This window comes from Neomonachus schauinslandi, chromosome 3, assembly GCF_002201575.2.
Source record: "Neomonachus schauinslandi chromosome 3, ASM220157v2, whole genome shotgun sequence".
In the NCBI taxonomy this organism is placed as follows: Eukaryota; Metazoa; Chordata; class Mammalia; order Carnivora; family Phocidae; genus Neomonachus; species Neomonachus schauinslandi.
In genome coordinates this window covers 158,287,928-158,300,471 of record NC_058405.1, presented here as the reverse complement: position 1 = coordinate 158,300,471, position 12,544 = coordinate 158,287,928, and the positions used below count along the sequence as shown (strand labels likewise).

The window sequence follows — 12,544 nt, the reverse complement described above, 5'->3', positions numbered from 1 at the left end:
GGGAAGTAAAAAGAAAGGACAGACTTTCTAGATCAGGACATTAGCAGCCACAATAGCCACCATAACATCTTCCACTTTTCCCCTAAAAATTCTAAGACTGCTCACATTCCTATAATAAACACTCATCGATCAGAAGTGGCACTATGTCAGATCAGACTATCTCGCTGCTGTCTATGGCACTTCAATAAATGGGTTTTCTCAGTTATGTATTAGCAATCGCTGTAATATACGAAAGTCAGCTCACACTGAGAAGAATATTGCCTCCAATCAAAACCATTCTTTCCTTTAGTACACCAAAGCTTTTCCCCCTTCTTGTAAGCAACAAAGACTACAACAAAAGAACTTCCCAAACACCCACAGTTAAGGAAAGAAGAGTTCCAACAAAATAAGTGTGAGATCTGTCCCTGGTGTCTAATTTGTCTATGAATCTTCCTCTTCAGGGTATTTTAGTGACTTCCTTTATTTGTAACTTATCAACAAAGAATAGAAATAAAAGTTTATTTTGATGGCAGCACACCTGGCTATTCAGAGATCCAAAAACTTGCTTTGTTTATTCTTTTTTTTTTTTTTTTAAAGATTTTATTTATTTATTTGACAGAGATACACAGAGAGAGAGGGAACACAAGCAGGGGGGGTGGGAGAGGGAGAAGCAGGCCTCCCGCCGAGCAGGGAGCCCGATGCGGGGCTCGATCCCAGGACCCTGGGATCATGACCTGAGCCGAAGGCAGGCGCTTAACGACTGAGCCACCCAGGCGCCCCGCTTTGTTTATTCTTATATTACCCTGGCAGAGGATGTGAACATGCCCTTTTTCCATGCCTTCATGCTGTACTCATAATCCCAGATGAATACTTGCACAAATGCAAACCATTAGGTAGGACTGGCCTTGAGCGAAACGTGAAGGCAACTTCCTTATGGTCTTTTTTCACCCCTGGATGGGTGAAATCTGGCCCCTGGACCCAGATTGCTTATTTTCTTCCTTATTCATCTCAGGGAAGGGTCCATCAAAGTATTCAACCTAAGGAGCATGTGTCCAGCACGTTTAAGTTACCACTTCCCTAGCCTTTGCATTTTAGGCCCTACTGCTGCGCACTTGATATCTCATTTTATTTAGTCACAACAAAACACATAGGTATCACTGATTTCACTTTATATAAGAAAACTGAGATTCAAGAAGATTAAATAATTTAAATAATATTTAAAGCCAATTACAGAAATCAAAACCAAGTCTTTCAAGCACCAAATCTGTCCTCTTTTTTTCTGATAAACCCTACTGATCTTAGGAAAGGAAACAGAGTTTGTATAATGCAGCCTTTCACGTGTTAGAGAGTAGGAAAGAGAAGCTGTTGATATCTAAAGTGCCCTTTCGAGTAATTCGGATTCTGAATCACACCGTGAAGCCTGCACCCTTCTCGTCTACACATGAGACCAGCCTTCCCACTGGAGACAAAGAAGTGGATGTGTCAGAATTTAGGAAAAGCAGCCCTAACTTTGCCTTCCCTGTCTCTTCCCAAGTTGCACATAGGGTACAAATGGGACCCAGAGACCACTGGGGAAGCTCATTAGTAAGCAGTGTTTGGTGTCAGGGGTCTAAAACCAGGTAACAGCCAGTATCCAGGCAAGCTGTCAAACTCACTGAGTTTCCTGCCCACTGCTGGCAGGTGTCAGTATTGAAGAAGCCTGGAAGGGAGTAGCAGGGACTTACCCTAGGGCTTGTAGCTCAGCAGTAAGACTACTGTCCTAAGAAGGCATGGAGATATATGATGGGTCCCTTACCTAAGGCAATCTAGGTTTCCTACACAAAAACACAAAGCAGGGGCTTGGGAATGAGGGAGACAAAGTGAAACCTAGGAGACAAAGTGAAACCTAGGGCACAAAGTGAAAAATGTGGTTACCTAAGAATGAAGAGAGTTATAGCTTCCTAGGTAAATTGCCTGGGCAAGGCAAACTGCAGGCCCAATCCCACGGACAGTCCCTGAGCAACGTAAGCAAGGGAGCTAGAACCCTCCTGCAAAGGGCTTAAACTCGTCCCAGAGCCTACAGATGGGAGGACAATAACCACACCGACTTGGTCGCCATTTTCTCAGGCCATTTTCTGTAGATATATGACTTTCAAACTTTTATTTTTAGCACATGAAACTCTCTCCTTATGAGAATCTTAGATACATGCCTAATATATAGACACAAGTAAAAACAACTGCTCGGGGGGATTCTTCCCTGAACCGAAGGGGGCTCGACAGAACACAATCTGCAAATGAGCAGGAGAGAAGGTGCTGAGTCACTCTGCCTATCAGACTTCACTGGAATCTGATCCTGCTAAATTTTTCTCATGATAGTCATGATTTCTTGCCCGCACCTCCAGGTTTCTCCCTCCTGCTCCAGCCCGATAAGCTCTGGTTTCCTACCACTGGTCGGCTTTTCTACTGTGAAAACATAAAGCTCTGCAGATCTCCTAGGACACAACATATCTTCTGGGTCTTTCTGGCAGCCCATATGCCCTTCCTCCAAGCCTCTGGGGCCAACGGATTCACAGATTGCTGCCCTGGGTATCTCAAGTGCTCTACTAGCAGTTGTTTGATGCACAATGACTCTGTGCCATACATATTGTTAAGGCTCAAGACCCACTGGTTCATTAGTTTGTTCAGAATCCTAAAGCTAGACAGTGGGGGAGCTGGGCCTTAGACCACCAGGCAGGATCAATGGCAGGATGGGCAAAGACCTAGGCAAGGCTCTAGGTGCCACACATGTTGGAGGCTTCTCAGGAATGTGACTCCACTTGCCCTTCCCTTGCTCCTACTGTCTATCTCAAATCTTCCCTCTAGCACACAAGTATCCCTGCCTGCTTCCCACTCCTGACCAGGACTGGGTAGCCAAGGGAGACAGATGTGCTTTAATCATGATTTCAGCATCGTGCACATTGTATGTATGACTCCTGGCTGTAGCTTTCACAATCTGTCTCTTTGATTCTGAATCTTATCTAAAGCATTTTGTATCTTTAGATTTAAGAATGGAGCAATTGCTGCTTCTTTATACCTGTAGGGCTGACTTAATCATTCAACAAGCTCATGGGCTTGGCTCATATAGGATGCATCTCCTGGGAACGAAGAGATATTCTATAACAATACTGTCCAATAGAACTATAATGCAAGCCACAAGGCAATTTAAAATTTTCTAGTAGCCATGGTAAAAAAAAACAGGTAAAAATAAATATGTGAAATTAATTTTAAGAATATGTTTTATTTAGGGGCGCCTGGGTGGCTCAGTTGGTTGGGCGACTGTCTTCGGCTCGGGTCATGATCCTGGAGTCCCGGGATCGAGTCCCGCATCGGGGTCCCTGCTCGGCAGGGAGTCTGCTTCTCCCTCTGACCCTCCCCCCTCTCATACACTCTCTCATTCTCTCTGTCTCAAATAAATAAATAAAATCTTAAAAAAAAAGAACATGTTTTATTTAAACTGCTATGTCCAGAAGATTATTGTTTTAATAGGTAATCAATATTTTAATTTGTTAATGAAATATTCTACATTCTTTTCCTCCTGTAGAGTCTCTGAACTGTGGTGTATTTTACTCTCATATCACATCTCAATCTGGACTAGCTGCATTTCAAGGGCTCGATAGCCATGTGCGGCTCGTGGCTGCTGTACTAGATAGGACAATTCTAGAATCTCTTCTCTGTTCCCATCCTTCCTCTCATTTCTTCCCAGTTAACAACTCATTTCCTCTAGTAGGGATGCTAGGGGCAGGGGCAGAGACCAAGATCATTAGAGAAGACTTTGATACACACACAAAGGGAGAGCCAAGATCACAAAGGAGCTTTTGTGCCATGCTAGGGAGCTTAGATTTTATCCTGGAGAAGCAGTGATTCTGCTGAAGGATTTTAAGCCACAGAGAGTCGTGATCAAATTTGCCTTTTAGAAAGGCAGCAGTGTGGGGAATGGGTTGGAGGCAGGCCAGGCTGAAGGCAGAGAGACCAGTTATGAGGCCACTGCAGTAATCCTCAAGAGAAGTGGTGAGGGCCTGAATCAAAGCAATAATGGTGGTAAGTGTTCTAGACAGGTGAGGGCAGATTCCAAAGAGACTGAGAAAGATGGTTTCTATAGGGCTTGGTGATCAATGAAATGTAGGGGTTGAGGAAGAGGGAGGAATCTAGAACAACTCCCAGATTTAAAAATTGGTGAAGTGGGTTTCATTGATTGAGAGAGAATATACATTAGGAATATGCCATAAGGGGAAGTCAGGAGAGAGGAATGACTCAGAAAACAGGTGGGCCAAGTTTCAAGGAGCAGAGAAGGATCACTTAAGGCACACAGGTAAAAAATTAGAAAAGAATCCTGAACAATGGACCTGCCTGTTTTTAAGGTCAGAGGAGGCCATCATGAGAGGACAGGGCTGTGGGGGGCTGCACAGAAAGGGGAGAAGGGGAGGTTCAGGTGCTGCGTAAGAAACTATCCTTCTAACACCAGGAATGGGATGGAACACAACCAGACCAAGAGGGAAGGGGCCAGGGAGATTTTGGTTTTTTACAAAACACGAGGAGACTTACGCATGTTAATGCACTGAAAGCAAAAGGTTGGTTGAGACCCTAAAGAAAAGAGAGATAATAGAGCAAGGTCCCTGAGGAAGCAAGAGGGGATGCTGTCTAGAAAGATTAGCCTCAGACTAAAGACAGTAAAGGGAAGAAAAGGCATGAGGAGGAAGAACCTACCATTTGTAAGGAAGATATAATATTACCATTGCAAAACTATTTTTCCTTACTTAGAAATAGAAATGAAATATAATTATATAGGAAGTTTTTTTTTAAACTAGTACTACATATCATGTATAAAATCAGATAAATGCTGAACACAGAAGTCACTCGTTTCCTGGAGCCCCAGATCTGTGGTCTTGGTATATTACCAAGCCTTTCCCCTACCTTTGGGCTTTACCTAAATCACCTTGGTGACTCAGGAGAGCCACAGCGGGTTTTTATAGCTTGTGGCCTCTCTGGTTGGTCAGTGTCTGTGCTGAACTGATAGGTAAATATTTCGGTATCACCACGAATTATCTGGCAGAGTGGTGTAAGAAAAAAGCCCAGGCTTGGGGGGACCAGACACCAAACAGACTCCTCCGCCACTTATCAGCCCTGCAGATTCAATCAAGTTATGTAACTTCCCTGATTTCTGTGTCGCTCTCTTAAAAGAATACATAATCCCATCCTTGCAAGATCACTATGAGGTTTAAATGAGATGATCAGTAAGTGATACCTATTACGATGGTGATAATTGTATTCACTTTGTTCTGAATTTTTAGAACTGGGTGCCCCTGCTGATGAATTTGTGCTTTGCAACAATCAGCATCTTGATCCCTAAGGAGAATTAAACCACCAATCCTAGTGATAGGAAGGGCCCTAAACATCCTAATGGCCAGGGGCGCCCGGGTGGCTCAGTTGGTTAAGCAGCGGACTCTTGATTTCGGCTGAGGTCGTGATCTCATGGGTCCTGAGATCGAGCCCCTCCTCGAGCCCCCCGCTGGGCTCCACACTCAGAGTCTGCTTGAGGAATCTCTTCCTCCCCCTCTACCTTTCCCCCTACTTACTCTCACTTGCTCACTCTCTCTCTCTCAAATATTTAAAAAATATATTAAAAATCCTAATGGCCATCCAATGTGTGTGTCCTTTCTTCATCACAGTACATATTCAGTCTCGGCCCTCAAATGCCTGACATCTGCTCTACGCCTAACCCGCTGCTCAACCTTTCCAGGCTTTGGTATTGCTCTTCAGTAACACGGGGGTAATAAGAGTATGTACTTCAGAGCACTGTTTTGGGGGAAAAAGGAGATAAGGCATGTATTTAAATGAGACACTGCCTGGTACAGCCTGTGCTTGAATACATTTTGTCATGGTGGGGCTTAGTCACCTCATGAAATAGCACAATCCATAACAGGACCACCTTTCTTACACTGACCCCAAATCTGTCTCCCTGAAAGTTGTACCCATCTGTCCTTGTTTTACAGTTCGTGGGGGTAGTTCTACAGAATCAGAACCAGGGTTCTAGAGAACAGTATGTTTGCTCATTTACCGAGCTCTCCTAGGTGAACTGGGCAGTGTCTCACAGATGGCTGGGTCCTTGGGGCCAGACCTCTCCCTATGTATAGTTCTATTAAAGTTTCAACCTTCAGCCATGTTTCCGTACTGCAGGAGACCTTTTTGAGCATTCTGAGCAAGTTGGATGCCACCCAGAAAGGCACTGGTTATATTGCTTACAAGATTTATTTTGTGCTTTATGTCATGGTCAGTTCAGCACTTGGCACCAAAAGTAATTATTGCAGGGATCTGTATTTCCTTTACGTTTCATTACTGAACACTGCAGCCCACCAAGGCCCAGGAGAGCTCTGGCGGGGTTTCGGCTTAGGAGCAGGGGCAGCGTCACAGAGTACTGATGTTACAGTCGCAACTCAAGAATGCCTGCCCCGCACTACCCCCTCACCCCGCCACCATCCCCTCAGCCCTGTATTCCCAGTGACAGCTGCTGAAATCTTTTGATAAACAGCTCAGACAACCGTCACTTTAGAAAGATTCCCCACCACCTCCCAGCAAAAGGAAATCTTCCCTTCTGAGCTCTCTTAGATCTTCATTTCCGGGATACACGTGTCATTTCTCCTGTTAAGACTATAAACTCCTTCCTGGCAAAAACAGTGTCTTGGATAAAGTGAGTCTGATTTAAAGTTCTTTAAAGAATTGAATTTTGTCCTGAATACAATATGATGGGTGTGGCAACTCTCCCCTATCTTACCTTTCATCCCTGGATGGATCCCCAGATGATTTTTTTTTTTTTAATTTACCAGGAAGTTTTAAAATGAAAAGGCTGGGCAGCCCCTGCAATACAGTCCAGGATTTTATGGCCGATTAGCTAAACTTGTATTTATCTGAGGACTCCAGTCTAATTGTTTTAGGTATAAAATGCTGGCATAAAGCCTGAATGCTTTTATTTTTGCTCACTACTGGGACCCATCACTCCACCTTAAAATAACAACAGCCTCCTTAATTCCAACTCACAACTGCCAGCCTCCATCATTATCTCGACTCTGGAAAATGCCGAGGCCTCAGAATCTCACAGCTGATGAATGGAGAGGCTGATTAGAACCACGGAAGAAAAATGGGAAAAAACTCCTTGACAGATGTCTCCTTCAAATGCCTGTCCCTTTTAGCCAATGTCAACATTAATTTCTATGTTAACAAATATTTATTGAGGTCATGACTAGGTGTCAAGTTGCAAGCTAGGCTCTGGGGACATAATGGTGAGCAGGACACAGGCAATATCAAAGCCCATCATACAGAAAAAAAACACCCTTACAGTTTATTGATTCTACTGGTATACTTATCAAGAGTTTGCTATGCCAAAGCCCTGTAGATGGTTCAAGGACAGCATGCAAGTTCCATCCGTGCCCTCAAGGAACTGGCAGTCTAGGTGGAAAAGCAAGAATGAAGCACACAATATCATGGGAGAGTGTCTGATGGTCTGAAGGGATGGTGCAGACAAAAGGGCAAAAGAAGAAACCAACGAGTAACGTGATCAGGCTGACTTTAACTTGGAGATAGTTGTTAGGTTAGAGGAAAAAGGAAAAGGCATTCTAAAAAGCAGAGCATGAACAAAAGGGCACAAAGTCATCTTAGAAGGGCAGTGAGATCCAATTACCAGGAAGAGAAGGTTCATGTTGGAAAGAAGTAGAAAATAAAGTCAGTAAGTCAAATTTGGGCAAGACTGTGAAGTATATTAAAACCTGGTTGAGAGGTGGGACTGAAGCGGGGCGGGGGGGCGGTGCATGGAAAGTATTTGAACTAGTAGAAAGAGCACTGGCTTTAGAATCAGAGAAACCTGAGGTCAACACAGCCTTCCTGCAAGGCAGTCCTTGGACAGGAGTTCTAAGGAGAAGAGTTTAGGAAGGCTGATGTGCTGGAAGCATGCAGAGTGAGGAGAACTCATTAACCAAGAAACCAAGATGTAGCAGGCTGTAGTCATACTAGAACAGTGATGGCCAAGGACCTGAGCTATCAGGGAGAATGAGGAATGTAGAGATGTGGGGACTGGCTCAGAGAAACTATTACAAAGGAAAAGTTAACAGGACTTGATGTACAGTTTTACTGAAGGAATGAAAGGGAGGAGTCAGGGATGGTCCCTGGATCTCAAGTCTGGGTGATGAAGAGAATGCTGAATATCAAGAAAAGGGAAAGTCTTTTCATTGTGAAAGGAACAGGGTTAGCAGAGAATATGAAGTTTGTTATCAGGCATGCAGCGTTTAGTCTGACAGCAGGACATCCACCATGAAAAGTCTATTAAACAGGTGCATAAATGGGAACAGAGTTTGTGTTAGTACTAGAGATAAAAACGTATATGCTGTAAGAATAACCATCACATTTAAGAATATTTTATTAGAAAATACAAATACTAGCTATTAAACAAAAATAATGAGTATGATACAAATAGTAGAGAGAAATACATCTTCATAGACTATGTTTTTTTAGTTATGGTACTTAGGGGATCCTATCCATTACCACAACACTGAACGAAGAGACTTCTGTAGATATTCAACATATGGCCTATTTACATAACAAGCATCACAACTCCAAATTAGCCATTTTGATGTGTCAAGGAAATAACACCTTCATAGCAGACTACTTCAAAAAAGGAAAGAAAAAAGAAAGGTTTGTTTTTCTTCTATAATTATGTGTATTGGGTTTTTAACTGTTTGTATCATGAAAATCACACTTTAATTGTGTGATTAGACTCGAAGGCAGAACAGTGATGGGATGAATTGATTAGCTGAATTATGCACAATCATTCAGAAATCAATAAACAGACTCCATCGTTTAAATCTTCCCATATTATACATCAGCCCTCATGTTCTGTGCCATGCTGATAAAAGCGACTACTCTGTGTACAAAAATTGTAACAGCCATATGATTCCATTATCAGAGTCAGGAAAGGGTCTACAGAAGATGACAGGGCAGTGAGTAGGCCGTATCTACCTACTGCATACAAAACCCACTCCACATTCATCATATGGCCAGACAGGTGGCAGCAGCTTGGATCTTACTATAAGCAACCTCAACTTCTTCCATTTCATTGAAACTGTAACCAAAAGTTCTTGTCCTGGCTCACACCATGAGATGCTGATTAAAACCGTGTAAAGATAACAGAAGAAAGACCACCAACACGCTTTTCACACATAAGCCATAAATGAATAGTCATTGTTAATGGCAGTACAATTCTATGGTCACAGGCTGAAAAACTGAAAGAAGTTAGAACCAAAAATGAGACACCTCTAGAGCTTAACTTCTTATGGCAAGTATTTCCATCTGCACAGCAAAATTGATCTATGAGATGCTTCCGACTGGCGGCACTTCAAAGACTGCAATGGTGTGGCCTAAGCATTTTCTTTCCCTGATCACTATGAAGTGGCAGAACAGCTTCATGAGCCCATAGATACCCATCCCCACAATGGCCACTTGAAAATCAGTGGGAGCACAGAAACAGTCAATTTAAGATTTTCATTAGGGAGCTCCCTCAAACAACATGAATACAAAAGGAGTTTATCATCTTGCCTAAATTGGTATGTTAAACTAAGTTGATTCCTAGGAAATAATTTAATATTTTCAGAGGCAGGGATTAAAGAGAGAAAGAAAATTGGCAATATACTCCTTTCCCAGATGTTGAGTTTTTACCATTCTCTTAAACAGTCCCTGCATTCAAGTCATTTGTATTTTTATGCAAATTATCTTTGGGGCTAGTCGTGTGTGTGTGTGTGTGTGTGTGTGTGTGTGTGTTTAAAGCCACACAGAGGGGTGCCTGGGTGGCTCAGGAGGTTAAGCATCTACCTTAGGCTCAGGTCATGATCCCAGGATCCTAAGATCCAGCCCTGTGGGGCTCCCTGCTCAGAGGGGAGTCTGCTTCTGCCTCTCCCTCTGCCCCTCCCCCCTGCTCATGCTCTCTCTCTCTCTCTCAAATAAAATCTTTTAAAAAAATAAAGCCTCACAGATACAGAATTTGACATATTTTACCTTCTCTTCCTCCATTAAATAGGTTCTAACAAAGGTTGAGTTTAATCCACAACACTAGAGACTGCAGCAATATTTGCCTTGTTCAAATAGAAATTCATTCCTAAAGTTGATCTTCCCCAGTTAAAGATCCAATAAATATTATCATACACAGATATTTTTAAGCAGTACACTTACTTGATAAAACTGCCCCCATGCACACAACACACTGCTCTCTAGTTAAGTGATAGTTTTATAAAGCCAATGAAATACTTTATCCAGAAGGCCATCTTAGTCTTTATTTTCAGAGTACCTTTCACAATAATTGGATTTGTTACTTGAATATTGTTTGTTTTTTTCAGAATGAAGCAATTTCTGACTTCCTGTCCCTTCTTTTCCCTGCCATCTTGCCCATTCGCTTAACCTCTAGAAAACAAAAATCAATCAAAATGGCAATGAATTGTTCCTCTAAGACCAACTAAAACGGTATCATAAAGGTCACACGACAATACTCTTTCAAATACTGGAATAAGCCTCTTCCTCTGCTTAGTTTCTAAAATTTCAGAGACCTTTTTTTCTCACTTTTGACAGGAATGGCGAAAGTTTTTAACATAACATTTAAATTTTGTTTAAAAAGCAAGTGAAAAATATTACATATAACATTTTATGTAAAGAGAGGCTGTGTTTGAAGTTCAAGGTTTTTCACTAGTTCTCGAGCTACAGATTCTGTAATACACTCAAAGGAAAACGCTGTACAGAAAGAATCTTTACAGTGTCAGGTCTCCAAAACCTTGACATCCGCTAAAACCAGGACTGCTGGGAACTGAAAGCTCACGAAGTTCACGAACACCCCCCCCCCAAGCCCCCCAAGAACGGGAAGCCTCCACTCGCGAAGATGGGAAGCCTCGGTCGCATCTCTGTCCAGGTGAAGTCTCAGCCCTTCACCTCCCACGTCTGCAGTAAGTATTAACAACCAGAGTGCGAGCGAGCAGGGCCGATCTTCCGAGACACGCAAAGTCGAGTGTGCTGAGGGCGCGAACGCTCTCCGCGTCTCCGAAACAACCGCCGCCTTGGGCTTCAGTCCGCCGCCTGGTCCCGAGCCCCCGCCGCCTCCCGCGGACTCCGGGTCCACCCGCCCAGACGCGGCGGCGCGACCGCTTCGTCCCGCGGTCCGGTCGCCCGGCGTCCAGCCGCATCACCCCGCCTGCCATCGCGGCGACTTCGCGGCTACTGGGGGCCACCGCATCCCGCTCCCGCCGGGCGCCGGGACGCGGTTGAGGGCGGGCTGGTCCCGGCCGAGGCGGGCAGCTCCGCGGTTCCGAGCGAGGGAGGCGGGTGGCAGTGGGTCTCACTCCTTTCCGCGAGTGGAAGGGGGCGCTCGCACCGGAGAGGGCAGGCGAGGGACGGCGGCCGATTCAGATCCGGGGCGGGCGGGTCCACGTCTGAGCGCCGCGGCCACACGCTCGCCCCAAGCGCGCAAATGTGCGCCCGACTCGGCGCCTCCTCCCACCCGCCCGCTCTTTTGCTCGCGCCGGCCTGAGAAAGGAAGGACGGTGACCTCCGCGTCCAGTCCGCACCGCCAGCCCGCGTCGGCGCCGAGCGGGGGCCACACCCAGCGCCCCGGGGAGGCGGCGGGGGCTGGGCGGCTCAGGCTGCGGAACGCGCGGCCCGGGCCGAGCCTCCGTCCCGGCCGCACAGGCCCCGCCGCGTCCGCCTGAGCCCTGCATCCCGGCCCCGGCCCGCCGCGCGGGGAGGGAGGACTGGGGGTCCCGGGCGGCGGCGGCCGGGAGTCCCGGGCTTACCTCTGTGCGGAGCGCCGGCCGCTCTGTCCCGGGCCGGGGGACGGCGATCGGGGGCGCGGTCGCCGGGGGAGGCGCGGCGGCGGTGGCGGCCCCTGCGGCGCGGAGGGCGGGCCGAGCGGGAGCCGCTGCCTGGGCCGCGCGCCGTCCGGAGCTCGCCCCGTGCTGCCGGCGCTCGCGGCGGAGGGCGCAGCCAGCTCGGCCCCCGGACTGGATTCCTTCACTGACACAACTCCGGATCGGCCCGCTCCACGCAGGGACACTCCCGCCCCTCGTAGGCTGCCCCCGCCCGCCGGCCGGCTGGCCAGCCCGCCCCTCAGTGTCACTCACCCAGACGCACACACCCCGAGCCGGCGCCCCTCGCTCCCGCTCGCACACACAGAGCTGCTCACGCCTCTCTCGGGTTTTGTATCCGCTCACACGCACGTTCTGACACAGATGCCTTCCCTCCACACGCCCTCCCTAGCTCCTTTTCCCACCCCACTTTCTAGAAGAATCCCCGTACGGCTTCCGCACTTTGCTTGCTTGCCCCACACCTACCTCCTCGCCTTTCCCCAAACCTCCACCTCACTTAAACTGCCCCTGCTATTCAAAGATTTTGTCACAACCCGCACGTGTGGCAGGAGAGTCGTCCTCCCACACGGGGGAAGATGAACTTTGCCCCTCCTCCCCCCACCCACCACCCCAGCACTGTCTACGAATGCAGGATGCTTCCTCCTTTCAGAAGGTAGTAATGC

The 12,544-nt window shown here is 46.5% G+C and overlaps 1 protein-coding gene across 1 annotated transcript in view; it reads right to left on the bottom strand.

Moving 5' to 3' along the window:
- Nucleotides 1-12,154, bottom strand: part of SPATS2L (spermatogenesis associated serine rich 2 like) — a 163,422-nt gene extending 151,268 nt beyond the window's left edge. The window contains exon 1 of the mRNA XM_021702865.1: nt 12,138-12,154. The gene's annotated coding sequence lies outside the window, so the exon portion shown is untranslated. The remainder of the gene's footprint in view (nt 1-12,137) is intronic.
- Nucleotides 12,155-12,544: the final 390 nt, after the last annotated feature.